The sequence below is a fragment of the Periplaneta americana genome, chromosome 12 (assembly GCF_040183065.1).
Source record: "Periplaneta americana isolate PAMFEO1 chromosome 12, P.americana_PAMFEO1_priV1, whole genome shotgun sequence".
NCBI lineage: Eukaryota > Metazoa > Arthropoda > Insecta > Blattodea > Blattidae > Periplaneta > Periplaneta americana.
The window spans coordinates 157,979,449-158,004,675 of NC_091128.1; the positions used below are offsets into that span (position 1 = coordinate 157,979,449).

Consider the following 25,227-nt stretch of genomic DNA (forward strand, 5'->3'; position numbering starts at 1 on the left):
AGATAAATTACTAATTATATTAATGTTATTTTACTCATTGTCAGGCACTGGGGGACATTTCAAGCTTCAAAAGGACACCAATATCTTCTTGGTATCACCATATTTGACTCAGATATCATGTTTGAAAGAACTAAATATTCTAAAATTACTATTTACAGGAAATGAGCCACAAATTTTCAGAGTCTAGAAGACTCCATCATCATATGTCACCCCTTAAGCAGCTTCATGTCGGTCCAGTTTCAGCTTCTTTCTGCCTCTCAAATACCTCCGTCTTGTTTTAACTTCAGGTGTTGAATGTTTTTTTTTGTCCCTATTTCCATTGATGCAACAAATCCTGCGATGGTGTTTGTCCCAGGGTTTATGCCCATCCTCCTCAGAATTGTAATTTCTACTTTTGGACTCTTATTAAAATGACGTACAACATCATTGACACACAAATTTACAGTTTTATGACTAACAGTAAAAGATTATAAATTACTTCATTATGTAAAAACGTTTTTTCAATCTAATGATCATGCCCAGATATCTATGCGTCTATTTCGGGACTAGAAAGAACTTTATTTTACAAGCAATGCTGGACGAGGGGATTGACTGCTACGAAGATCACTCCAAAAGTAATGCACTCCAAAAGTAAGTGACCATGACTGATGACGCAGCATTTTGGAAAATGGGACTTATCTGAAAAACCATAAGGCATAAATCGAAAATTCTTATATCAAATTAAAGAGGAGAAAATTGTCTATTAAAATAATTATATTTTGAAAATTCTAATTTTTCATCATTTTTTGCGTTTTGTGGGTGTAAATACAGCGTCGTAAAATAACCTACTAAAATTAAAAATAATGATAATATTCTATGGTATTCTGTCACTTTTGCATGACAAACTTTGGTATATCACGACTTCCAGTGACGGACATGCAAGGCCGCTAAACACAATAGCCTGGTCAGAGGTCAATTGGATTGTTAACGGAAATACCAGCACAACAGCTGTTAGCATCGCATTGCTCGTGTTCCTCGTTTGCTGCATCATTCCTGTCGGCCTCAACTACTAGGTGCACAGCTGCAACTGTCGTGGGTTCGAAAACTGCCTAGGTCATGGATGTTTGTTCTGAGTTAATACTAGGAGACTCGTCAACGTGTTAGTGCCGCCGTGAGTGTGTGTTGTGTGGTGTGAAGAATCCACGCAGAAGAGGACAAGCAACGAACGACGAACAGTTGGCAATCCTGGGTTTAATACTCTTCTGCTGTTCGTTCAGTGCGTTGCACACATTTCACATGAGGTGATAACTTATTAAGTTTATACTCTACAATTTTTTTTTACAGATTCTTATACCTATGGCAATGTTAAATTCCTATGTATAAAAACAGTGATGAAATAACTTAATCAGTGTGCAGTGTTTAGAAGTTAGCAGGCTTTGGCCATTTGAAAAACAAGAGAATATCACTTATGGTCGCTAGTTAAAGCTAGAATCCCTCGATAACGTTTGAATATAAGAATTGAAAAACTGATTAGATGGGTCCAACCACGACCAACCAGAACTTACAATCGTAGGCTACGGCGTGACGTCATATTCTTAGTCATAACTAGGGACCGGATTTTTATGTAATATCAAGGTGTGAAATATGTACATATTTACGTAAGAAAAATAAGCTGAATATGAACCAAAATATGTAAAATCATGAAAATATTTAGTATCAATAGCAGGTATAATAATAATAATAATAATAATAATAATAATAATAATAATAATAATAATAATGTTTTATTTTCGCTGGGAGAGTTAAGGCCATAAGGCCTTCTCTTCCACTCAACCAGCCTTAATCAATACAATACATAAATTTAAATTACAAATATTTACACTACACTTAAAAGGTTCTCCAGCAATATTCTTCACTACACATTTATTTAAATTTAGATAAATCTATAAGGTAATGTAGTAACTTAATTTATGAGCTAATTTAATTCAATGAATTATAATTAATTTAATATTTGAGATAGCTAGTAAAATGATGAAAATTAATTTAATATAAGCTTACTAGGACTATGTTACAGGGAGAATATATATATATATATATATATATATATATATATATATATATATATATATATATATATTTCTATTTCTATAATGAGAATATTAATGCAATTGCCATTAGAGATTTTGTAAATCTATTTAGAGAAATTAATGGTAATAATAATAAGAATGGACAGATGTTAGTTTCATTATAAGTAACAAATATTAATCAGCAATTAATCTGTTAAGTAAGAATTTATGTAATTTTGACCTAAATGAAGTTATTGTCCAACAACCCCTTATATCACTCGGTAGAGAGTTCCAATTTCTAGCAACTGAAACTGTATAGGATGAAGAATATAAAGATGGCTTGTGGTAGGGTATAATGAGTAAATTGTGATGATGAGATCTTGTACTTAGCTGATGATATGCGGATAAATTTTGAAAACGAGAAGCCAAATGGGATAGATAAGACTCTCCAGTTGTGATTTCATAGAGCACCCGACTTTTTTTTACCGCACACTTGACACATTATTATTTTTACATCTGTAGCGAAAGCAATCCATGATTTTATTTTTGTCGTTAGGGTTGAAGATACAGGGACCATTTTAGTTAGTTAAAAGCAGTAGATAAACTCACTTGCAAGCACTGTTCCGCTTTACTGGATTGGGAGAAAATAAGAGGAGATATGGGATACATGGATTTTAGCTGCTCCCTGTAAGAAACAAAGTACCTACTAAAACCTAAAAAATTATAGACATTTACAAACTGTTGTTTTAAAAGTGACATTCCTGTCTCATTCAGAAGGATAGGATTATTCCAGCCGAGAACCATACTTTCTAATTGCTCGGAAAATCCCATTTTTGTATAGGTCTACTAAATTTAAAGTAAAGAGGTCAAGGAATAACCTGAAAAGCTATTTATTTTAATCTTGAAACATCTTTCCAGTTTGTTCCTTTACTCCAGCTTCTTTTCAAAAGTCGGCTACTTTATTGCGGCTCATGTCAGACTTGACACAGGTTTTCCCTGGAAGGATTAGGAAGAGGATGGGTAACGTTGCAAATTGCATGGGAACGGCTTGTTAAGACGTGTGCAGGACAATTATAGTTCGAGACAAATCATGTTGTCCTAGTCCCACTCCACCATATGAAGTCAACGCTACTTTCTGAGTGATTTTTACAATACAAGGTAGTTGTATGACAAAGGTTGCATTTTGTGTTCACTCATATTTACAATGGGCGGTATGGGGTGAGTGCCTCTACTACTTCCTGGAACTAAGGACGTTATGTTTCGTCCAGAAATACATCCTTTCTTGGGTAGGTAAAAAGGCTTTTTAAATCTGAGTATTTCAAATTGTAAACTTCCCTAGGAGAAGTTTTTTTTATCTTTTAGTAGTAGTAGTAGTAGTAGTAGTAGTAGTAGTAGTAGTAGTAGTAGTAGTAGTAGTAGTAGTAGTAGTAGTAGGTTTATTTTGCCTGGCAGAGTTAAGGCCATGAGGCCTTCTCTTCCACTCAACCAGGTTTCAATAATACAAATACATGAGATACAAAATTTGATTACAAAACAACACAAAAGAAAATAACTTAGAAATTACATAAAATATAGTAGGAAATTACAATAGACAAGATCAGTTACATAATATATAAAATAAAGTAGAAAATTACACATAATCAAAATAAGTTACATAACATAAGGGGAATACACACACACACACACACACACACACAAACACAATTTATAAGATCTAAAATGCCCGAGACAAATTGGACGATTAATTTACTTGAGATATATTATTCAGTTAATATACTAATTGGAGAATACATATGGGTGACAAGACATAAAATGTTGATTAGTAAAGTCCTACTAAATGGCATACAAACCCAGATGATTAAGTAATATATGAAGATAATAAAAAAAAAAGAAAAGAGAAAAAAAAAGAAGAGAGAGGAGAAAAAAATAACAACTTGGTCATTTAAGACTATTTAGAAATTTCCGCAAGAGTCTAGTTCTGTTCAATAAATACATTTCTAAGTAGAGTGTACTTAAAAGATTTTAGACTCCGACTGCTCCTGATTTCCTGTGACAAGGAATTCCAGGAACGAGCTGTGTGTATTGTGAAGGAAGCAGAGTAGAGAGATGTTTGATGGAATGGAATTGATAGAACATGGTTATGCTGTGAACGTGTATCACGGTTGTGGTGGGATGCTAAAAGTGTGAAGCGAGGAACTAGGTAAATAGGTGTGGAATTATTTAAAATCTGATACAGCAAACAGAGTGAATGAACTGAACGTCTCTTCCGTAAACGAAGCCAAGATAATTGAAAGAAATACTCGGAGACATGATCATAGCGACTTTAGAGAAGTAAAAGTGAATAAAACCTCTAAATATGTAGATTTATGTAATACCAAGCCATAATATGTAATGTGGGGTAAATATGTAAAAATATGTAGTATCAAATTTTAATATAGGCCTATTAATGGTAATTACAAGATTCGCAAAGATTTGTTATTTATATACGGTTAGGTTGAAAGGAATATAATATGTAATTACATAAAAATCCGGTCCCTAGTCATAACATAGCCTACATTGAACAAGTTTATATATAAATGCACATTTAACATGAGTTTAATATAGCAATTCCTTTGTTTTTCAGAACTTTGAACGTGTATTTATATTAGGCGATTGTCAAGATGGCCATGACTAGATCAAGAGAACCATGTGATCCCGATTCGCCCCGTAGTCAACGCATACAACTAAATCTAGGTACACGTGAACTCAAAAATAAATTGAGTCGATAAAATAATGAATTCCTGAATATCTGTAATTTCAACAATTCTAGAGTCCCTTTATAATATGAGTTGAGAGGTTGATCGCATCAACAATCAGAATATGTAAAGGTTTGATAAAAAAAAATCTCCCATCTACACTAATAATAAATCCGTAACCGAAATTTTTGTGATAATTTTCGCTTTTACAAAAATAACTGGTGTTAACATGTATAATTATTCATCCTGAGACCGATAATCGCGTTTTTGAAATTTTTGTTTGTATGTCTGGACTCTCACTCTGAGAGAGGAACATAGGTTAAGGGTGTTTGAGAATAAGGTGCTTAGGAAAATATTTGGGGCTAAGAGGGATGAAGTTACAGGAGAATGGAGAAAGTTACACAACACAGAACTGCACGCATTGTATTCTTCACCTGACATAATTAGGAACTTAAAATCCAGACGTTTGAGATGGGCAGGGCATGTAGCACGTATGGGCGAATCCAGAAATGCATATAGAGTATTAGTTGGGAGACCGGAGGGAAAAAGAGCTTTAGGGAGGCCGAGACGTAGATGGGAGGATAATATTAAAATGGATTTGAGGGAGGTGGGGTATGATGATAGAGACTGGATTAATCTTGCACAGGATAGGGATCGCTGGCGGGCTTATGTGAGGGCGGAAATGAACCTTCGGGTTCCTTAAAAGCCATTTGTAAGTAAGTAAGTCTGTCTGTATGTATGTTTGTTACCTTTTCACACGATAATGGCTGAACGGATTTTGATGAAAACTGAAATATAAATTAAGTTCGTTGTAACTTAGATTTTAGGCTATGTGGCATTCAAAATACTTTATTTAAAGGGGCCTGAATTAAATAAATACAAATATCGCGCTTATGATTGCTTTTTGTGAAAAATGTTACATAACAAAAGTTTCTTTAAAACTGATTTCCGATAAGTTTTATTCTATGCAAAATTTTAATAGGACTGATATTTAAGGATATACAAGACTTTTACACCAACAATACAATACCTTTTCCCAGCCGCCTCAGATTATAGCGTTGTTGTTCCTGCAGTAACTCCTATGTGCAAAATATAAAATTTTTGAGTAGGAAGAAAAAACACATTTATTCATTCCATGGCAATAGTGCATAGGAGATCGTGAATCCTTACATTTTCGAAAGAGAGAAATATAATTACATACCAGTATATATGCGGTATCACTATTTAAGTTATTTGAAAGGTTCAGAACCATAGTGGGCCAAGCGCCATTTACTGAATACGTAGAAAACAAGGGTTAAAATTAAGTTATTACCATAATTCAATGGAAACATATAGCAAGTAATATAAAGTTTAGACATTAACACTAAATGATATGTCAATCTTCATTAAACTATAGTTAACATGTTAAAGGAATTGTCATTGCACCAAATGAGTGTCTCTGGACCAAAATGATCGCATTTTAATTATTTAATACAATTTAAATTAAGTAACATATTAAACGATTTATCCTTCTATCAAACACGAATGTTCCCTGGATCAAACGTCCTATTTTAATTATGTAATTACTTTATATTTATTTCTAACAGGTGCAGCGGAGCTCACGGGTACGGCTAGTGAGAAATAAAACCATAGACCTGTATATTATATACATATATTAAACAAATGTGGTACGTAATTTTATAATACAGTATATTATATTATAATACATGAAATACCATGATTTCAGCTAGTTATTATCGCTGAGAAATAAGGAAAATCTGCTAACTTGTGTTTACTAGAAGCAAAGCCGTTGTAACTGCTTACTTAATTATGCAACAACGTAGGTAATGTTTGGATCCTGTGTCTCAACTCTTATATTCAGTTTATTATCGAGGAACTCTAATCAAAGCCTGATGTTCTCTTGTTTCACAAATTATCAAAGCCTGCTAATTTCTAAACATGGCCCACTAAGTTATTTCTTAATTGTTTTCATAGATATGTTTCTTATGTCAGTGTTAAATCGTATACAGAAAAAAAAAAAAAAGACGACACCGGTATGTAATACATTATTCTGTCATTATTAAAATAATTTTGCTTCAAATCATCCAGTTACGTACTTCAATAATTTTGGCTTCATCTGATATAGGAACGATAAAAACTCAAATGGCGTCAATTTTTATAATCGTTACTCTCAGATTTATATAATTATCGCTAAAACTTAATTTCTATCTGTTTAGGCTAGGTTAAGTTAGCGTAAATTAATCGAATGTGATAGTCACCAATTACGATTGTCTAATATTCATTTAGAATGTCATATAGTCATAATTTATTATTTAATAATAATAATAATAATAATAATAATAATAATAATAATAATAATAATAATAATAACAACAACAACAATACTTACTTACTGGCTTTTAAGGAACCTGGAGGTTCATTGCTGCCCTCACATTAGCCCGCCATCGGTCCCTATCCTGTGCAAGATTAATCCAGTCTCTACCATCATATCCCACCTCCCTCAAATCCATTTTAATATTATCTTCCCATCTACGTCTCGGTCTCCCCAAAGGTCTTTTTCCCTCAGATCTCCCAACTAACACTCTATATGCATTTCTGGATTCGCCCATACGTGCTACATGCCCTGCCCATCTCAAACGTCTGGATTTAATGTTCCTAATTATGTCAGGTGAGGAATAATAATAATAATAATAATAATAATAATAATAATAATAATAATAATAATAATAATAATACTTACTGGCTTTTATAGAACCCGGAGGCACATTGCCGCCCTCACATAAGCCCGCCATTGGTCCCTATTCTGAGCAAGATTAATCCAGTCTCTATCATCATATCCCACCTCATTCAAATCCATTTTAATATTATCTTCCCATCTACGTCTCGGTATCCCCAAAAGTCTTTTTCCCTCCGGCCTCCCAACTAACACTCTATATGCATTTCTGGATTCGCCCATACGTGCTACATGCCCTGCCCATCTCAAACGTCTGGATTTAATGTTCGTAATTTTGTCAGGTGAGGAATAATAATAATAATAATAATAATAATAATAATAATAATAATAACAGGGAATAATAATAATAATAATAATAATAATAATGATAATAATAATAATAATAATAATAATAATAATAATAATGATAATAATAATAATAATAATAATAATAATAATAATAATAATAATAATAATACTTACTGGCTTTTATAGAACCCGGAGGTTAATTGTCGCCCTCATATAAGCCCGCCATTGGTCCCTATCCTCAGCAAGATTAATCCAGTCTCTATCATCATATTCCACCTCCCTCAAATCCATTTTAATATTATCTTCCCATCTACGTGTCGGTATCCCCAAAGGTCTTTTTCCCTCCGGCCTCCCAACTAACACTCTATATGCATTTCTAGATTCGCCCATACGTGATAATGCCTTGCCCATCTCAAACGTCTGGATTTAATGTTCCTAATTATGTCAGGTGAGGAATAATAATAATAATAATAATAATAATAATAGGGAGGAATAATAATAATAATAATAATAATAATAATAATAATACTTGTTAAAACAATAATAATAATCTTATAGATCCATAATTTTATTTAGGCCTATTATTGTTTAATTATTGTAGTAGAAGACATTTCAAGAAGTATAAATTATCTAAACGTTTTTTCTTAATGATAAGCTTCGGTTATTAAGATAAAGTAATATTAATCTTCATGCTTACAGAAGTACATCACAGTTTATATCTACAAATTTATCTGCCACTTTATCCAGATTAAAACAGTCCAGAAGAACTACTAGATATCGTTACGCGTGAGCGAGCGGTGTTTGTTTTGTGATAGCCACTTGCCTGCCCTCTGGAATTGCTTCGCACATTAGCGATGCCGAGCTGAAGCCTAGCTATCCATATTTATCACATCACAGGATTAGCGGAGGAGATGTGGCGTTTCAAATGTTGGCAGTACGCTTAACCTCGCTGGCCAGTTGGCACCACGGTCAACGAGCGGACTTTCGTCCTTTTCAGTTGCGTAAGGTTAGCGGAGAGCAGTAGAGAGGGTTGCAGCCTTCAGGGGTAAGTAATATGTACCATATAATTATCACTTGGTGTGTAATTTCCTGGTCGCGTGTAACTTGCACCCACGCTCGGACGTTCCACACAGCTGATGACGCCCAGCGCTTTGTGACACGGAATTCCATTCATTCCAAACCCAACAACAACACAAATACCCATGTGGGGTAGGTTATCAGTGGCGGCTAGTATTTCGTAAGGTAGGATTACTCATGTTCGGGGAAGGATTGATAAATAATCAGGCCTACACAGCATTGCATTGCTCTGGCTTGGTTATAAGTAGCACTACTGTATTGGTGTGTGGTAGTGAGTGCGGTCGTGTATTACACGAGTCCCGAGGTGTGACGGATAGCACAGCTGTTTACAGCATAGCAGGTTCGTTACTCGTATAGGTGCGCTCTGCCGGCGGGTTCTTCGTTCGCTCCTTCTGTCAGGTAATGCAAGAACTCGACACTTATTTTTTGTCATTTAAGACTATTTCCACAAATTCAAACATACTAATAATTGATTACATGCGATTTTTGAAAATAAAAAAGATGATTATAAGATATTAAGAACTTTAGTTTGTTGTAATTCTATAATATTTTATTTACTCTTATTTGGAATTTCATATTAATATAATTAAGTAGCAAATCAGGGCCTGTAGGAAACATCTGACATCTGCACTAGTGTATTACGAGACGTGGATAAAATGTACAGTAATAATAATAATAATAATAATAATAATAATAATAATAATAATAATACTAATGATAATAATAATAGTAATAATAATAATAATGATAATAATAATAATAATAATAATGATGATAATAATAATAATGATAATAATAATAATAATAATAATAATAATAATGTAGCAGTCATTATTCTCATAGGCTCGCAAGCTCTTTCCCTTCACTCAAACTCTATAAAAGCACCTGAACGTTTTTCGCGGAATATGTATGTATGTATATGTAAGCCCATGTAAGTATGTATGTTGTTTAGTGAACTGTCCAAAGGCAGGTTTAAACCTCGTGATACCAATAAGGCATCACTCATGAGGCAAGTAAGCCATAAGATAATGGGGAGGTTGGCCAGTTCCTTTCCCTCTTCGTTGTATGTATGTATATATAGCCTATGTGTATGCATGCATGTATTTATGTATGTTATGTGAGTATGTATGCATTTTATTTTTATTTTATTTTATTGTGCTATTTTACGACGCTGTATCAACATCTTAGGTTATTTAGCATCTGAATGAAATGAAGGTGAAATGAGCCCGGGGTCCAGCACCGAAAGTTACCCAGCATTTGCTCGTATTGGGTTGAGGGAAAACCTCGGATAAACCTCAACCAGGTAACTTGTCCCAACCGGGAATTGAACCCGGGCCACCTGGTTTCGCGGCCAGACGCGCTAACCGTTACTCCACAGGTGTGGAATGTATGTATGTATGTATGTATGTATGTATGTATGTATGTATGTATGTATGTATGTATGTACGTATGTATGTATGTATGTATGTCTGTTATTATTCGGTTGAGAAGCTTTTGTCATCCAGTCTGTTGTCAAAAAATCTGAAAGTTAGAATTTATAAAACAGTTATATTACCGGTTGTTCTTTATGGTTGTGAAACTTGGACTCTCACTTTGAGAGAGGAACATAGGTTAAGGGTGTTTGAGAATAAGGTACTTAGGAAAATATTTGGGGCTAAGAGGGATGAAGTTACAGTAGAATTGAGAAAGTTACACAACGCAGAACTGCACGCATTGTATTCTTCACCTGACATAATTAGGAACAGTAAATCGAGACGTTTGAGATGGGCAGGGCATGTAGCACGTATGGGCGAATCCAGAAATGCAAATAGAGTGTTAGTTGGGAGGCCGGAGGGAAAAAGACCTTCGGGGATGCCGAGACGTAGATGGGAAGATAATATTAAAATGGATTTGAGGGAGGTGGAATATGATGATAGAGACTGGATTAATCTTGCTGAGGATAGGGACCACTGGCGGGCTTATGTGAGGGCGGCAATGAACCTCCAGGTTCCTTAAAAGCCAGTAAGTAAGTAAGTAAGAAAGTATGTGCATATGTTGTTTAGTCAACTGTCCAAAGACAGGTTTGAACCTCGTGACACCGATAAGGCATCACTCATGAGGGAAGTAAGCCAGAAGATAATGGAGTAGGTTGACCAGTTCCTTTTCCCCTCCATTGTATTGTACTGCATGTATGTATGCATTTATGATTTGTATGTATTTATGTATGTTATGCGAGTATGCATGCATGTATGTACCCTGTATGTATGTTTTAAATCGCCGACAAGTTTTGTTTGAAGTCCTCTATCTAGTAAAAGGTAAAGGTAAAGGTATCCCCGTAACATGCCATGAAGGCACTTGGGGGGCATGGAGGTAGAGCCCCATGCTTTCCGTGACCTCGGCACTAGAATGAGGTGGTGTGGTCGGCACCACGCTCTGACCGCCTTTTACCCCCGGGAAAGACCCGGTACTCAATTTTATAGGAGGCTGAGTGAACCTCGGGGCCGTTCTGAAAGTTTGGTAACGAGAAAAAATCCTGTCACCACCTGGGATCGAACCCCGGACCTTCCAGTCCGTAGCCAGCTGCTCTACCAACTGAGCTACCCGGCCGCCCCTCTATCTAGTACCAGGATTTTATTTTTTTTACCATAAGCCTACTGTACTTGGGCCAGTCCCATAGCAAGCCAAGGTGAGGATTTTGTCGCCCTTTAAAATCCATCGCCCTCGGCTGGATTTGAACCTGTGAACTTCAGATCCACCGACTTAGTAGCCACTGGATTATCGATGATTATCGAATTTACTTGTATTAAATATTGATTAACAACGTACGTATGTTGTAGAGACGTTGTCTGACAGCAGAACGATACGCCGTGTTATACAAGACGCTTGTGAAATTAATACCCCACGCTCATGTATTGCATTACATCTTGTGCACACCAGCATCCTCCAGTCTAGATTATCCAACACTGACAACGCTATCCTGGCTTTAAACCTAGCATTGCAATGCATGCAGCACTGATAAGAAGCACGTGACGGTCAACAAGTGTTTGTCACACTTACTGCACTGTAGGGGTCTACGTCACTGTTAGGCAATCACAAATGACAGTTCAGTACAACACATCCAATCTTACGAAATCATTTCTTAGAAATCCTCATAATTTTCCTTCCGGTATCCATATTTCAACACGGAATGGGTCGAATGAAAATAACAAGAGTTTAAGATGGTCTTTAACCATTAGTCAGAAAAGCGACATTTCCAAGTTTATCTACTTTCGTCTTCAAGTGAAAAGCGGAAGGAGCCAAAGGATTACATTCCATTGGAGCCCTTGTGAACGCTACCCTGACATTCAAGCACACAGATCTACACTCTTCGCGGGTTCTGAGACAAGTGAGTTGCATTGTTGCTTCTAAACTTTCGATGAAAAGTCCTACTGACCACTTATATACCGGCTAGACATGGTCCCACTGCACTTCTACATGAAGAAAAAGATGGTAGACCTAATCATCGAAAGCTTGAAAGCAACAATCCAACTCACGTGGCCGAGAACCCGATGCCGGGAAAACCTCAATCTTATATACAGATCTAGTAATGGTGGTGATTGTGATCGTAGTTCGGTGATAATGGTATTATGGTCACAATGGTGATTATGACCACAGTTTGGTGATAATGGTTGTGACTGTGATTGTAGTTTGGTGATAATGGTGATTATGGTCACAGTTTGATGATAATGGTGGTGATTGTGGTTGTAGTTTGGTGATAATGGTGGTGATTGTGATCGTAGTTTGGTGATAGTGGTGGTGATTGTGGTCGTAATTTGGTAATAATGGTGGTGATTGTGAACGTAGTTCGGTGATAATGGTGATTATGGTCACAGTTTGGTGATAATGGTGGTGATTGTGGTTGTAGTTTGATGATAATGATGGTGATTGTGATCGTAGTTTGGTGATAGCGGTGGTGATTGTGGTCGTAATTTGGTAATAATGGTGGTGATTGTGAACGTAGTTCGGTGATAATGGTGATTATGGTCACAGTTTGGTGATAATGGTGGTGATTGTGATTGTAGTTTGGTGATAATGGTGATTATGGTCACAGTTTGGTGATAATGGTGCTGATTGTGATTGTAGTTTGGTGATAATGGTGGTGATTGTGATCGTAGTTTGGTGATAGTGGTAGTGATTGTGGTCGTAATTTGGTAATAATGGTGGTGATTGTGAACGTAGTTCGGTGATAATGGTGATTATGGTCACAGTTTGGTGATAATGGTGGTGATTGTGATTGTAGTTTGGTGATAATGGTGATTATGGCCACAGTTTGGTGATAATGGTGGTGATTGTGGTTGTAGTTTGGTGATAATGGTGGTGATTGTGATCGTAGTTTGGTGATAGTGGTGGTGACTGTGGTCGTAATCTGGTGATAATGGTGGTGACTGTAATCGTAGTTCGGTGATAACGGTATTATGGTCACAATGGTGATTATGGTCACAGTTTGGTGATAATGGTGTGACTGTGATCATAGTTTGGTGATAATGGTAATTATGGTCACAGTTTGGTGATAATGGTTATTATGGTCACAGTTTGGTGATAATGGTGGTGATTGTGGTTGTAGTTTGGTGATAATAGTGGTGATTGTGATCGTAGTTCGGTGATAATATTATGGTCACAATGGTGATTATGATCAGTTTGGTGATAATGGTTGTGACTGTGATTGTAGTTTGATCATAATGGTGATTATGGTCACAGTTTGGTGATAATGGTGGTGACTATGGTCGTAATTTGGTGATAATGGTGGTGATTGTGATCGTAGTTCGGTGATAATGGTATTATGGTCACAATGGTGATTATGGTCACAGTTTGGTGATAATGGTGTTATTGTGATCGTAGTTTGGTGATAATAGTGATTATGGTTACAGTTTGGTGATAATGGTGGTGATTGTGGTTGTAGTTTGGTGATAATGGTGTGATTGTGATCGTAGTTTGGTGATAGCGGTGGTGACTGTGGTCGTAATTTGGTGATTGATGGTTAATGTATTTGCTGTATTTTTTACTGTAAGGCAGCTTGTCTAACAGCCTATGAAATTCACGCATTGTAAACAGAACAATGTACGTATAATACATAATGCCCGTTGTTTACTTGTGCTCGGCATTATAAAGCGGTCTGTGTTTTGCTCGCACGGTCAAATAATTTCTCATCCCATTTACTGCATTCCATAGATGTTACATCAGCATTACTACTAACATTATCTTGGATTCTAACATAACACACAATCAATACTCACGAGGTAAGTACTGTACAGCAATTGAAAATTATGAAAGATCTCTTTACATGATGCTGTTTTATGCACACCTGTCATTATTCTTATGGGTTTCTTTTGTAAAACAAAATTATTTTTAGCTTCAAATAAGTGAGTCCAGAATATTAATCCATATTTAATCATAGAATGCGAGTACGCGAAATATGACAATGTTATGCGTGTTAAAGGATAATCACCTACAGAGAACATTTGTGGGACATTTCTAGTTCCTGTTAAATTTCGACTTTGAATAACATCTGCAACTGAAAGGCATCATTAAATGAAACAATTCTATTGCCACCACCACCACCACGTTTAATTAACAAGTCGCGTGAAAGAATTACCATAACTATTTCAATGGTTACAATATTTACCGGTAGGTAGTGCAAGAAAAATCTCAGATGAATTTTTTCCTATTGCACTTTTACTACGTCATATTACTTTCGACCAATAAAACGGTACGGAACGTGTTTCAAGCAATCTTGGCTGCTTACCCTACAATTTTTAACACATCCCTGGCATTTGTTTGTCTTAATTACTTCCCTAGCATTTGTTTCTTTGTTTGCCAACATTGTACTTTCAATAATTGTACCTTTTAAAATAATTCACGTTCATTTCATCATTCTTAATTAAAGGTTTCCTATCATTGTTTATATGTACTGGTATGTATTTATTTACACTGCAAATGGGTAAATACTCGGTGGCATTGGTAACTAATTACACTCTAATCACACTAATTTATCATTTAGGTTATGTTGTAGCTTCTGCTGTATGAGATTATGAATAGTCACGTATCAGAGATTGTTTAATATATATTGATAATTGAAGTGGAATGCAACTGTTTTAATAAAAATGAAACTGTATCAATAAAGCCTTCATGACTAGAAATCGTCCATAGACTTCAGTGAATATTGCACAGTTGGCACAACTGGTAACAAGAGAACAGCTGAACACTACTGCCATGTAGCGGAATACTTGTAATGATGAGATGGTACAATAATATATTTTCAAGACAGTTTAGTATTTTAGTAAGTCAATAAAATTAATATTTTATTGTATTAGAGTACTTTATTTCTTCTAATCTTTATATACTTCTTTCTAATCGTGTAAGAGTCAATTAAATCCCACTCGAGTAGAGATGGCCGATATTTCACAAACCGATATTTTGTCACAGGTATTTTTTTGTCACAGATAAACCTGTGACTGATGACGCGAAATATCTGTGACAAAATATCGCTATCGAAATCTGCTCCGTATTCAGTACTCTGTCACCGTTGCAACGTCTGTGACTGATATTTTGTCCTCAACGTCGTGGGTTTGCGCATGCGCATGATACAACAACAGCAATCTGGCGGTGGTATTTGATTATTGTTTCGTGATATTTTGTTCAATATTATTTTTTTCAAAGTGATGATGTTTTGCAAAGTTATTAGCGGCATTATAATAATATAATCATGAATCTGACATTTTGTTTTCATATTTTAGTCTGTATATATGTTTTATAAATATTTTATGTATTCCCCGAGATCTTCACATTTTCATATTACTGTGAATTTATATTAATGTGTAAGTATTTTCCACTCAATTAAAACCGAGCGAGACAAAACTGGCTAATATGATGGGCAACTTATTTCGCTAAACTAACCTTGAGGTAGTTTCCTTCGTATTCCCCTTATACACCTTGCATATACGAATCTGTGACAGGTCAGGTTTGGTTGGTTTAAGCTTTTATTATGCCTAGATATATAGCCTACTATCAACGACTAAACTAGCGTTGAGGTAGTTCCCTTCGTACTCCGCATATACACCTTGCATATACGACTTTGTAACAGGTTAGGTTTGGTTAGTTTAGGCTTTGTTATGCCTTGGATATACGATCAACTGCATCTCCACAAAAAATCAAATTCAACGATTTTCACTTCCGAAATCACCTAAACTACCTCAGCGCTAGTTTAACCCGAGGAACTGTCTCTCTCTCTCTCTCTCTCTCAAAAAAAAAAAAAAACTTATAAATGCAACGATTTTCACAACCGAATTCGCCGAAACAACTTCAGCGCTAGTTTCACCATCTTATTATAAATGATATAATGATTACACGATTTAAATAATAATAATACCATTGGTTACCAATACTTCATCTTGTGTAAAATCCTGTCTGAACAACAGTTTTGTTTTGTAATTATTTTCCATTGTTTTTCCGAATACTGATGTTTCGTTAATTTTTATTCTGACTCAATATTACACTGGTCAAAAAAAGTTAAGCATAATTAGGCATATAACGGTTTTTATTAATTAAAATAAAATAGATAAATTATAATTGGGTTTCTTGGTTCCACAGAATAAACTTAAAAGTAGAAATACACTATTTGTTAACAATGGACTCAATATGAAATGAAAAAGTTGCATTGTTTGGAAACATCGGAAAAGATAAGGGAAGTTGAAATTCGTACATCATCAAAGAAAAGGAAATGGTGCTTTCAGTGCCCTGTTTAATAACGTGTTGGTCCTCCACGAACCCTGAGACACTCTTGTATGTGACGGGGCATACTCAGTACCAACGCATCTAAGCTCTCCTGAGGCAAATTGACTCATTCTTCCAAGGCAGCATTCCTGAGTTCTTGAATCGTTAATGGGTGATGTGGACGATTGGAAATGGCTCTCCTGAGAAAGCTCCATGCATGCTCTATGCAGTTCATATCCAGTGAGCATGCTGGCCAATCCATTCTTCGGATCCCATGCTCTACCAGATACCGCTGCACACTATGAGCACGATGAGGCCGAGCATTATCGTCCTGTAGAGTGAACCCTTCTCCTAAAGTCTCTGCAAAACCACTTACTATGGGTTGGAGGATGATGTTCTCATACACGGCAGCAGTCATGTTTCCCTCTGTTGAAACCAGTGGTGTGCGGCGGCCAAACATGACACCTGCCCAAAACAAGATTGAACCACCAAACTGTTGGTGACGTTCCACGGTCATTAAGGGATGATTTCGTTCCCCTGTTCGTCTCCATACGCGAATAGAGTTGTTGTCAGGGTGTAGGCCCATTCTCACTTCGTCTGAGAATAAATTTCTGGTCCATTGGTCTCGAGTCCAATTCTCATATGCTCTAGCCCATCATGCACGAGCACCCCTGTGATGTGGACGGAGTGCTGGAGTCTTGAGTGGTCTTCGAGCATACAACCCTATGTCATGAGGTCTATTGCGCACAGTTTGGCTACTTACAACACACCAGTGGCTTCGCGCAGGTCATGGCGCAGAGTTGTAGCTGAGGCTATAGGGTTCCTACGTGCAGATAACCTTACATACCGGTCCTGACCTGGTGTTGTTTTGCGTGGACGGCCCTCGCGAGGTCGATCTGCTATTGACTAGGTTTCCTGGAACTTTCTCCACAGTCTGGAGACAATATTCTGATTCACATGAAGGATGTTAGCAACATCAACTTGTCTCATGTTTTGTTCCATCAAAGTGATGATTTTGATGCGGTCTGCCATTGTAAGGGTGTTCCGAGCCATTGTACTGCACTATGAAGCAAAACGACACTGATTGAACTTCGCTCGAATTACAGGCTTTGTTTGCTAGCCGTGATTTGGACGTTACCTAGTGATGCAGAATAAAACAAATGAAATAATTTGAATTAGTAAACATAATACGTGCCACATAAAACCAAAAGAAACATAAATATCTGGTATTATAGGGTAAACTGGAAATATGCTTAACTTTTTTTGACCAGTGTATAATGTTAATGCACGACTTAAAAGAATTATTTATCCATTATACTATATACAATAAAAAGGATCAATTTTTAAAACGATTAGGATAATCACATAACCTCAATTTCTCCATACCCAACTACATTAAAAAATTATCAACTGATTTCATATCTAAAATCAACTACGATATAACCTCTTGGTATATGAGGTTAACTTTTTACATGTTTCTGTTGAGTTAGCTTAGTATTTATTTGTTAATGGTACATGTACATAACTTATTTGTTGCATTTTCCCATATACACCACTGATGAGTGGCGTGTATAGAGAATTCGTATTCACATTGCACTGCTCTTCAATATTTCCTGTTAATTTTTATCGGTGTGACAAAATATCGGTGTAATTCTTGCATATCGTGCTTACTTACCGATATAAAATATCGGTGTGACAAAATCACAGATAAAAGTCACAGATATTTAATTGTCACAGTCACAGTTGTCACAGATATTTGGAAATGTCGTTTAAGCTCAACTCTAAACTCGAGTTTTGATTTTTTCTAGTGAGATTACTGTTGACCTTCATCTAGGCTGTTGATAAGCCGTCCTTAGATATGGGCATTGCATCACAGGGGGCCTTGAGTGCACATAGAAATTCAATTAGGCGCGGACCATTGAAAAGACGAAAGGCCTCTGTCAGATGTGTCTTCTCTTGTTTTGTTATTAATGACTGAATGTCGAATCTCAACACTTTTCATAGAAATAGCTATGTGGCATACAATAGCTCAAAGCGTGTCTACATAAGAACTCGCTTCACAGTTGGCGAGACTGGTCAGAACCGGACTGGAACTCTTAATTAAATATCGATTGAGAAAAGTTGATCACAGCACATCCTGTCAGAGATATTTATGATACAGAACTAGCTTGCAATATGATGAATAAAGGACTTAATATGTCATGTTTCCCACTTCAAATATTGCTGTAAAGGTGTGCCGAAGTTTTCATTTACCGGACGGACGAACAGTATCTACGAGTCAATTTCTCAGGGAATGATGTACATGAAATATAATAATTTTAGTACTAGTCTGTCTGTGTACAGCGATTTCTACTGAACTATTGGACGGATTTTGTTCATATTCAGTATCTAGGAGTCAATTATCAGGGAATGATGTGCATGAAATATAATAATTTTAGTACTAGTCTGTCTGTGTACAGCGATTTCTACTAAACTATTGGACGGATTTTGTTCATATTCAGTATCTAGGAGTCAATTATCAGGGAATGATGTGCATGAAATATAATAATTTTAGTACTAGTCTGTCTGTGTACAGCGATTTCTACTGAACTATTGGACGGATTTTGTTCATATTCAGTATCTAGGAGTCAATTATCAGGGAATGATGTGCATGAAATATAATAATTTTAGTACTAGTCTGTCTGTGTACAGCGATTTCTACTAAACTATTGGACGGATTTTGTTCATATTCAGTATCTACGAGTCAATTTATCAGGGAATGATGTACATGAAATATAATAATTTTAGTACTAGTCTGTCTGTGTACAGCGATTTCTACTAAACTATTGAACGGATTTTGTTCATATTCAGTATCTACGAGTCAATTTATCAGGGAATGATGTACATGAAATATAATAATTTTAGTACTAGTCTGTCTGTGTACAGCGATTTCTACTAAACTATTGGACGGATTTGTTCATATTCAATATATAAGAGTCAATTTATCAGGGAATGATGTACATGTAATAATTTTAGTACTAGTCTGTCTGTGTACAGCGATTTATACTAAACTATTGGACGGATTTTGTTCATATTCAGTATCTACGAGTCAATTTATCAGGGAATGATGCACATTAAATATAATAATTTTAATACTAGTCTGTCTGTGTACAGCGATTTCTACTAAACTATTGGACGGATTTTGTTCATATTCAGTATCTACTAGTCAATTTATCAGGGAATGATGTACATGGAATATAATAATTTTAGTACTAGTCTGTCTGTGTACAGCGATTTCTACTAAACTATTGGACGGATTTTGTTCATATTCAGTATCTACGAGTCAATTTATCAGGGAATGATGTACATGAAATATAATAATAATTTTAGTACTAGTCTGTCTGTGTACAGCGATTTCTACTAAACTATTGGACGGATTTTGTTCATATTCAGTATCTACGAGTCAATTTATCAGGGAATGATGGACATGAAATATAATAATTTTAGTACTAGTCTGTCTGTGTACAGCGATTTCTACTAAACTACTGGACGGATTTTGTTCATATTCAGTGTCTACTAGCCAATTTATCAGGGAATGATGTACATGAAATATAATAATTTTAATACTAGTCTGTCTGTGTACAGCGATTTCTACTAAACTATTGGACGGATTTTGTTCATATTCAGTGTCTACTAGCCAATTTATCAGGGAATGATGTACATGAAATATAATAATTTTAGTACTACTCTGTCTGTGTACAGCGATTTCTACTAAACTATTGGACGGATTTTGTTCATATTCAATATCTACAAGTCAATTTTTCAGGGAATGAATTCGCTTCTTAAGTTTGCAGAGACTCCCTGTCGGTCCGAATAGTCAGGCATTCAGTCTCCATTCCAGACAGGTGTCCTGTGACCCCACCTCCATCCGTTCTTAAATTTAAGCGCACTATATTGGGATGATTCGAACCATACCTTGCCTCCCCCTCCCCTGGATATATTTTAGTACTAGTTCATAAATAATTTGGGATGAGACGCATCTTCTCTGAAGGTTTCTGGACCGCGTCCACTATTGGGGTTGTCATTTCTGTTTTTTCTTTGGAAGGTGCAATTTTTTTTTTTTTTTTAGGAAAGAGCTTATAGGATCTCTCACGTGAAGTACTTCCTCATTATTTCGTTTGAAATAAATTTCCATGAGCGTACTATGAAGTGGGGTAAACTAAAGTATAAAGAAAAAGATTTGTAACATGTCAGATGCAGTAAACGTATTTTTTTAGAAGTCCTTTATTTTTTCTGCATTTCGAGCTGATATGGTTTATTTATTTATTATTTTTTTTGGTAAATGACAAGCACTGAAAAGACATTTCTTAGCACTTAGTAAAATCTCTGGGACTGTATTTTTTCGGGCCAAAAATACAATAGAAGTGGAGTAAAGATTGTTCACCCTGATTATACATCTTGATTACACAACTTTTAACACTATATCACTTCGGAATATAAAGTATTGTACATAGATTTCACGTGTTAATTAACTAGGTTACCTTGTTGACTAGTTTCGGCACCCACACTCCCCCACAGGAAACGCAATCAGAAGGCGCGAAGACCACCCAGGTGCCAGTGTTGCCATACCTACTGATTAAGCAGGAGCTTTCCTGTTTTTTCATTGAATCTACTCCTCTACTGCTTTTTTTTTGTCAAAAATATGAATTTCTCCTTCGTTTTTATCATGCTGCAGTCACCTGGTTCTATGCCCGGATTTTAAATTTATTACATACTAGCCGTACCGGTGCGCTCCGCTGCAGCCGTTAGAAATAAATATAAAGTAATTACATAATTAAAATAGGACATTTGATCCAGGGAACATTCGTGTTTGATAGAAGGATAAATCGTTTATTATGTTACATAATTTAAATTGTATTTGCATAATTAAAATGCGATCATTTTGATCCAGAGACCACTCATTTGGTCATAAAAATTATTTTAGGAAATACAGGAAACGAATGTACAGAATAGCCTATCAAGTTTTCTGTGCATAAGAAGCTATTTTAATCTTACCTGTCCTCGATTTACTCAGAAGTTACTGTAATAACATTATAGCATTATGTCCATCCAGAGAAACTACACTTTCCAATGGTGAAATAATAATTAATTATACAAATCGGTTAATTTAGCTTCCGATATTAGCCTACTTCATACAAACACAGAAACATTATCTGTAGGCTGTCTTTCATAGCTTTCGATTGTTGCTGTCCAAGGCCCCTTATAGACGAAGTCATTTGTTTTTTAATTCATTACACGGCCTTAGATGGCAGTTATTTTAATTTTAAAACTCATTTATCTCATTAAATATCAGTCCTATCAAAATTTGTCAAGGAATAAAACTTATCGGAAATTATTTTCAAAGAAACTTTTGTTATGTAACATTTTTCACAAAAATCAATAATAAGCGAGATATTTCGATTTATTTAATTCAGGCCCCCTTATAACCCCCCTTTTAAATAAAGTATTTTGAATGCCATATAGCCTAAAATCTAAGTTACACCGAACTTAATTTATATTCCAATTTTCATCGAAATCCGTTCAGCCATTATCGCGTGAAGAGGTAACAAACATACAGACAGACAGACAGACATACAAACAAAAATTTCAAAAAAGCGATTTTCGGTTTCAGGGTGATTAATTATATATGTTAGGACCAATTATTTTTGGAAAATCGAAAATTACCAGAAAAATTTCGGCTACAGATTTACTATTAGTATAGATGATATTATATCACCATGTCTTACTTTTGCAACTTATACACAAGTCAAACAATGTTTCCATTCGTCTCCCCAACGAGCTAGAAATAAGAATATTCTTCTAGCTCGTGTCTCCCTCCTCATACCGCGTCGCCACAATGATGCTTGAAGAGCAAGAACACGTGAAACAGTGAGAGGGTAAAGTGTAGGTAATGGTATTTTTGTGTTACATATCGTGCACAATGATCTTTTAAAATGAGTGAAAGTGTCCCAGGAAGAAAGAAAAGTAAATACTCCTTTCCAGAATTATAAATCATAGTGGGAAAATTATGAACAGTTTAAAGAGTAGTTATGCAAAAACAGGAAAAGGGATAATTTTTCGTCTGTTATAATCACAGCTAATGCCCCGATAAATCTTTAAAATAAATCTCGTTCTATCGAAAATAGTTTGTCAATATACAAAAAAAAACTCCTGATTAATACATTTTAATGCGAAACATTGTCAATGAGACATTATTGTGTAAAACCAAAATTGCATGACTTATTTACATACGCTGAGTAAAGATGACAGTAGTAGGCCTAACATTTAGCAAAATTGTTCCATTTCATTGATTAGAGATGTGCTATATAGTAATACAACATTATCATCTTTCTTACAGTATACACTGTTTTGTAATTAACATTATAATACAAAGAGAAAATAAATTCATGTTTAATCTACTGTAATCTCCTGTTTTTTTCCGATGGTTTTCTCCTGATTTTCGTGAGTTGGTCGTGGCAACACTGGTCAGATGATGGCCCACCGGCCGAAACTAGTCAACAAGAGAACCTAGTTAATTAACAAGTGGAAGTGTATATATGCTTCATATTCCGAAGTAAAAATTATTATTTTACATGGACCAAATCTGTGATAAAGCAATAAGTAGGCCACCGGTGTAGCTCAGTCGGTTAAGGCGCTTGCCTACAGATTCGGAGTTCCACTCGGGTACGGGTTCGAGTCCCGCTTGGGCTGATTACCTGGTTGGGTTTTTCCGAGGCTTTCCCCAACCTTAAGGCAAATGTTAGGTAATTTATGGCGAATCCTCGGCCTCATCTCGCCAAATATCATCTCTCTATCATCAATCTCATCGACGCTAAATAATCTCGTAGTTGATATAGCGTTGTTAAATAACCCAGAAAAAAAAAACAATAAGTACACGTTACCGTGACTCACTGGAGGTGTTTCCTTTCATTTTCTAGGTTTTCTAGGTTCCTGTGCTTATCATTCACAATTTTTTTTTGCTTTATGGGAAAGTTTATTCCATTTAACAGGACGTTTCTGGTTTCCACACACAGGTCTGTTGTAATTCCATACCCTACTCATACGATACGTAATTTACAAGCACTGGCTGTTAATACGTACAAATGAACACACAGTTTTACTTATAGAGAAATTTCAAGTTCAATATAAAAAATTGTTTACAATAGGGAACAATCACAAATGGAACGAAGGGTAACGCCACGGTTTCGTTTCAACAAACTCATTAACTAACTCGTCTTCTATTTCTTGAGCGTTTATAAATGTTGAATATTTTAATATTAAAAGTACAGTTCTCACACTTTTTTTCTTTAGTAGTGGACCTTCTTACTTACTTACTTACAAATGGCTTTTAAAGAACCCGGAGGTTTATTGCCGCCCTCACATAAGTCCGCCATCGGTCTCTATCCTGTGCAAGATTAATCCAATCTTTATCATCAAATCCCATCTCCCTCAAATCCATTTTAATATTATCCTCCCATCTACGTCTCGACCTCCCCAAACATCTTTTCCCCTCAGGCCTTCCAACTAACATTCTATATGCATTTCTGGATTCGCCCATATGTGCTATATGCCCTGTCTACCTCAAACGTCTGAATTTAATGTTCCTAATTATGTCAGGTGAAGAATACAATGCGTGCAGTTCTGTGTTGTGTAACTTTCTCCATTCTCCTGTAACTTCATCCCTCTTAGTCCCAAATATTTTCCTAAGCACCTTATTCTCGAACACCCTTAATCTCTGTTCCTCTCTTAAAGTGAGAGTCCAAGTTTCACAACCATACAGAACAACCAGTAATATAATTGTTATGTAAATTCTAACTTTCAGATTTTTTGACAGCAGACTAGATGACAAAAGCTTCTCAACCGAATAATAACAGGCTTTCCCATATTTATTCTGCGTTTAATTTCCTCCCGAGTGTCATTTATATTTGTTACTGTTGCTCCAAGATATTTGAATTTTTCCATCTCTTCGAAGAATAAACCTCCAATTTTTATATTTCCATTTTGTACAATATTCTGGTCACGAGACATAGTATTCAATGAAACTATTTTAATCTTAGACTCGGGGAGCAAAAGCCCCTCCTCTGCTGCCCCTAACTAACTCTTCTGCTTGTTCCACATTTCATAATTACAATGCTAGTGCAAAATCTATGGAATACAATAAATAAAAAGAATGAAACTAAGACAATCTAGGACTACACATAGTAAGACACAAACATCCAGTCTAGTCTTTTCCGGGTATCGAACCACGAACCGCACTTAATTCAAGAAAGAGGAGAGTAACCAGATTTAATGGTATTAAATAGCGAATAGCGGATAGTAACTTGACATAAAAACGACGATAATGAAAACTTTACTATAACAGTATTGGGTCAAGAAATTGTAGGCCTAATAGGTAACATTGCGTAACAAGTGTTGGTAGTGATGCAGTGATGACGTGAAGACGACATCACAATTAAAAGTATGATTCAAGTTTCGGTTTGCGTTTCATGGTGTAATTCTGCGTTTGCTTACAGCTAAATTCTTAATTATGCAAAAGCCTTGTAGTAATCTTTAACAACGTGCTGAATGAAATGACACTGCAGGTCAGGGTCCAAGTGCTTCC

At 35.7% G+C, this 25,227-nt stretch overlaps 2 protein-coding genes across 5 annotated transcripts in view; one reads left to right on the forward strand and one right to left on the reverse strand.

Annotated features, from left to right (window-relative positions):
• LOC138711054 (putative gustatory receptor 28a) overlaps positions 1–25,227 on the reverse strand; it is a 176,117-nt gene that overhangs the window by 98,408 nt on the left and 52,482 nt on the right. The window lies entirely within an intron of this gene.
• Positions 1,025–25,227, forward strand: part of LOC138711053 (sodium/hydrogen exchanger 9B2-like) — a 65,144-nt gene continuing 40,941 nt past the window's right edge. Inside the window, exon 1 of one of the 4 annotated variants that reach the window (XM_069842360.1) lies at positions 1,025–1,280. The gene's annotated coding sequence lies outside the window, so the exon portion shown is untranslated. Of the gene's footprint in view, positions 1,281–8,610; positions 8,848–8,885; positions 9,012–9,116; positions 9,279–25,227 lie in introns of those variants that run through there. The other 3 variants (XM_069842358.1, XM_069842361.1, XM_069842359.1) reach the window with 3 other exon arrangements.